We start from the raw sequence: 4,656 nt of genomic DNA on the forward strand, positions 1-4,656 counted from the left end.
AGGATAGGGCACTGGATACCTTGCCCCCAATCTCTGAATTATTACAGAATTCCCCAGGGGTGCTTGCCCTACCTGCAGAGAAGTAGTTCAAACAGTGGTGGAAGACCTTGTCAAAGAGAGGGGTGGGGTATTCATTTCTCTGTGCCATTTTCCACCATTTGGAGTTTTCCCAGCTCACCATGGCATTAGAGTGCTGTATCTGCACCCAGAGTTTGTAGTGAAGCAGCTGATGCCGTTTCAGACATACAAAGCCCAACCACAGCAACTTGCCACACAAAATTGCTAGACATTGCACTGCTGGCGAGCCAGGACGGGGTTTGCAACACTTGAGGAAGACAAAACCGTTTCTTTGGCGCATCACGTTTAAAAGCTCCATGCTTTACGAGCTGCTCTACATTTCATTCTGGTCAAAGTGGCTTGGGAGGGTTGCTTCCTTGGTTCTCCCACTGAGGCTGTTACTGGCAGAGCTTGCCAACAATTATTCTAGTATTTCTCAGGCATGTCATGAACAGAGCTGGCTGGAGCCGGGGGTCAGGCTGGTTGCCCCAGGGGGTCCCTTCGGAGTCGCTCTGCTCTTGTGCTTCTGTGTTCATCCAAACGGCCCTCACCTGCACAGGCTGTCTGCACCTTCAAGGTGAAGCTGCAGGGCTGGGCGGCCTGTCTCCCCGGTCAGGAGGAATCTGTCCTTCGCTAGAAGCTGGAGCCAATTGCGACACCCCAAAGTACCTCAAAAATGGCGAGCCAGAGGGAGGTCACAGAGCAAAAACACCACAGTTATATACATGCACTGGTGGGATAGCATTTTTGGTAAGGCATGGTGGAAACAGAGGCTGTTGTCATGAGTGGAGTAGTATACAGAGTACTCATACGATGACAATCCCTGTGGACTAAACACCCCGGGGGGGGGGGGGGCACCTTCAGTGGTCCGAGCCCTGGCTTTTCCTGACTGTGTTGACTCAGATACACGCAGAGGCATGTTACACTTGGCAGTTTGGTGGGATGGTAAAAGCAGGGAAAGCTGTACTCAGAAAAGCAGCTCTTACCACCCCACCCCACCCCACCCCACTGCCATGCCTCAAACACCTCAAAAGAGGCCTCGGTGTCCGGTGGTGGAGACCAGAGGACCCCACTCGGGTAGTGGGTAACTGTCAAAGTGCAATCGCCGTGTGTTACAGGCTTGCTAAAGTGCCTCCCTAACCCTGTAAGTTCACAGATGCGACCTTTTTGTTTACTTAACTTGGCCAGCCTGTTCAAGGCAACTTTGGTTAAGAAGGCCTGTCAAAGGCATCTAATTAGAGTGAAATGTAACTTTTCGTTATGGTGCTGTGACCTATGTCCAATCACTTTCCTATCCATATCAAGGAAACCAATCCCCTTCCTGTGTATTCTATTCACTCCCCTTTTGTGCATTCTGTATAACCCTAAGGAAACTAACATGGGGGGTTCCTACTTAGGCAGCCATGGATCCATGCATTCAATTGGAAAGAAACCNTGAGTAGTTATCTACTGAAATGTCCAGAAGGTGCAAAGGTTTCTGCCGGGCAGCAAAAGGAAAGCAAAGATGGCACCAGGTGCTCCTTCCAGGTGTGGGATGCTGCCTTGGGACAGGGGCCCTTCCTTGCTCTTCCTGCACGACTGTCCCCGTTGGACCCACCCTTCCGACCGACAGCTCACTTCCTCTGGGGAAGGAAACCCGGCGGGGAGTGCGCAACCCACCCCCACCCCCTGCAACCACGCGGCTCTTTTGTGACACTGCCCCTCCTGGAGGGGTCCTGGGGGGGCGGCTGCCTCCCATGCCTCGGGTGGGCTTCCCTCCTGCTCCTTCGATCCGTTCAGGGTTCTGGCTGCTTCTTCCGGCAGGGGGGCTTGGCCCCGTCCACTGACCCAAGGGGCACTGAAGCACGTTGGAGGAAGATGTCGTGTGAGCCGTTTTCGGGAGAGCAGAGTCCAAGACGGCTTCTGCCCGTCCAGCTCTTGTCCCCGGATCCGCACGACACACAGAGCCACCTTGTGAGCCCACGTGGCTTCGCAGGTTGTCTGAACCTGCACGGGATTATCTGGGGTAGCTTCCAAGAGGAAGAGAGCGAGGCTGTCCATGCCCCGATGGCCACAATATTGCGCCGGCCAGTTCTCGACCCGTCCGTCTCACTGGCTCGTTTGGAGCAGCTGCGAGTGCTTCCCAAGGCAGCCCAGGGAGCACCATGCAGCCTCCTGGGTGGGAGGGAGCCGAAGCCAGAGCCACTCTGGCAGTGCCACCTGTGCAACCGGACGGCACGGAAGGGAAGAGCTCTGAGCCCCCTTGGCGCGTCTCCTGTCGCACCCCAAAACGGCAGGCAGCCTCCTTCCAGGGAGCGCCAGCTGCTCCTCCTACGAGCAGAGCATCACACCCAGCTCAGGGACAGTGCACCGGATTTCTTTGGAGCAGAGGCCGGCCCCTCTCTGCATGACGAGGGAAGGACGATGCAAAGCCCCACCGCCGGCCCCAGGCGGCCCTTGCCTTGGAGGTGGACTGGCATCCCCCCCCATGCTCCTGTTGGCCCAGGCACAGGGCCGCCTGGGCATATTTTCCGGCAAAGCTGCCACTCCCACCGGGAGTTCTGCGGGCAGCTCTCGGACCAAGTCCCCCGGTGCCTGGGAAGAGTAGTGAGCATTCTGAATCAAGGAAGGGGGTGTTGTCGTCAAGGGTCGGAATCGGGGCGGACTTGGGTCAATTTGTGGCCGCACCAGCCTGTGGGGAGGCCCAGCGTCACCCACCAGCTGATGGGATCGGCGCTCCAACTGTGCCCAAGAAAGAGCTCCAGGGGCGGCAGTGGGCAGCTCCATGCCAGCGCCAACCCCGCGAGTGGCGGGTGGAAGATGCGCCCCCCGAGCCAGGATCAGGCTGCCAGTGCTGTTCGAACCCGCAGGGCGAGCAGAGCTGGAATGCAGCGCCGTTCTGCTCCCCCCCCCCCCCGCCAACAGGCGCCCACTGCGGGGCTGAGAAATGCCCCAGGGCCTGGGGGGCGGGAACAGCTGCAACATCTGGGCTGCGGGACTCCCAGGAAAGCGGAGTCGGGGAGGGATCCCACAGCTGCACAGAAGGATGCAGAAAAGACAAGAGACAATGAAGAGTTTAGAGAAAGGAACAAAATGTGTTAGGAGATGGGGATGAAATGCAACCAGTCCTGACAGGGACAACTCTATTTATACGAAGATGCATAAATTACATGGAACGTCCAATTCACGGATCCTGGCATTGGTCCAGTAGATGATGTCACGCGCTTTATGACCATGGTCTTGATTCTGGCCAGATGATGGAAATGCACCTCTGGGAGACTTTGCACCCCTCTTCCCCGCTCTCGGCCTCTCGATGATTCAGGAGGAAACCCCCCTCCACTGTCACTGCACAGACACAGATCTTGTATCCAAGTCCCTTCACCCAGATTTGCACCTCTTGGGGCAGGAGGGGCAGGGACTGTCCTTGGCGTTGCTCTCAGGCTGCCGAGATGGAGGGTGAAGCTTCCAGAGCCTCCTGCTTGAGGCTCCTGCTCCTGAGGCCCCCCTGTCCCCGAAACCGCCAGTCCCACCAGCACCTTCCTTCCCCAGCAGACCCCCCCTTGGTTTCCCTGGGGAGCCCAAGGCATGGTTTGGGTTCAGAGAAGAGGGTGATCCTTGGAGCAAGGGTGATCAAAGCAACCCCCAGGCATCCAAGCCAAGCCATGCTGAAGCCAGGCGGGAGGATGCGTCATGCGAAGCCAGTCCCTGTGGCGTTTCAGCCAGTGGTGGGGAGGGCCCTGTCTGTGTATTTCTGTGCTACAGAGCTGCCTTCATACAAATCGGGTGTGTTTGTGTTTCCTGCCCGGGTAAAGGGAGGGAGAAGCGTTCTTCTGAGCCCCAGTGCAGGTGAAGCACCCCAGTGACAGGCGGGCTGCGAAATCCCCCCTGCGAAGCGCGAAAGGGACTCTCCATTCAAGGCACTGAAAGCGAGGGAGCAGCACATGGCGCTGCAGAAACCACCTGTTTTGGCCGGTAACTCTGGTTGGTTGCAGAGGACTTGGCTTTTGCCTTGTTTTCAAGCAGGGTATTGGAATGGCCATGAGAATTATAGGGCTCCACGTGCCCTTTCAACAGAAACAAAAGAACAGGAAGGGGGAGAGAGCTCTCCAAGGGCAGAGGAAATATAATAAGTGTGGCAGAAAGCTGGGAAGGCACGGAAAGGAAAAGCCTCTGTGTCCCAGAGCGCCGGCAGCCGCGGCCTCCGGATTCTGGAAGTTCTCCAAAGGCTTTGAGGGCCAAAGAGGTCAATCAATATTGCTTTGTTCAAGCATCGAGTATATTCCTTATGCATTGAGAAACTAAAAGAGAAATAAGGAATTGATCTTTCCTACACAACCCATCGACAGAAGAGGAGAAAAGCGCTTCCCTGCAGGGGGAAGGATTAGCCCTAACCAGAGAGAAAAACCCAGAATAACAGCCGCACAGAAAGCAGTAGCTCATACAGCATAAATAGTACGGCGTCTACGAAGCCACTATTAGGGTGAAAGTCTTTCGGGAGATGGTGTTGTGCAAAATCCTGGGAATCGGAGCGCCCATGGGGAACCGCGATCCGGGTTTTGCCTTCCTCCCGGAGGGGGCGGGCAGGAGAGGCGTCGCTTCCGCCCCGGAGAGTCGGAGAGA

The 4,656-nt window shown here is 56.5% G+C and overlaps 1 long non-coding RNA gene across 1 annotated transcript in view; it reads left to right on the forward strand.

Moving 5' to 3' along the window:
• The window catches only part of LOC123019509, an 8,411-nt gene extending 4,005 nt beyond the window's left edge, over nt 1–4,406 (forward strand). Inside the window, exon 3 of the long non-coding RNA XR_006413934.1 lies at nt 4,396–4,406. This is a non-coding gene — a long non-coding RNA (uncharacterized LOC123019509). The remainder of the gene's footprint in view (nt 1–4,395) is intronic.
• Nucleotides 4,407–4,656: the final 250 nt, after the last annotated feature.

The sequence above is a fragment of the Varanus komodoensis genome, unplaced genomic scaffold, assembly GCF_004798865.1.
Source record: "Varanus komodoensis strain SLA01 unplaced genomic scaffold, ASM479886v1 scaffold1266, whole genome shotgun sequence".
In the NCBI taxonomy this organism is placed as follows: Eukaryota; Metazoa; Chordata; class Lepidosauria; order Squamata; family Varanidae; genus Varanus; species Varanus komodoensis.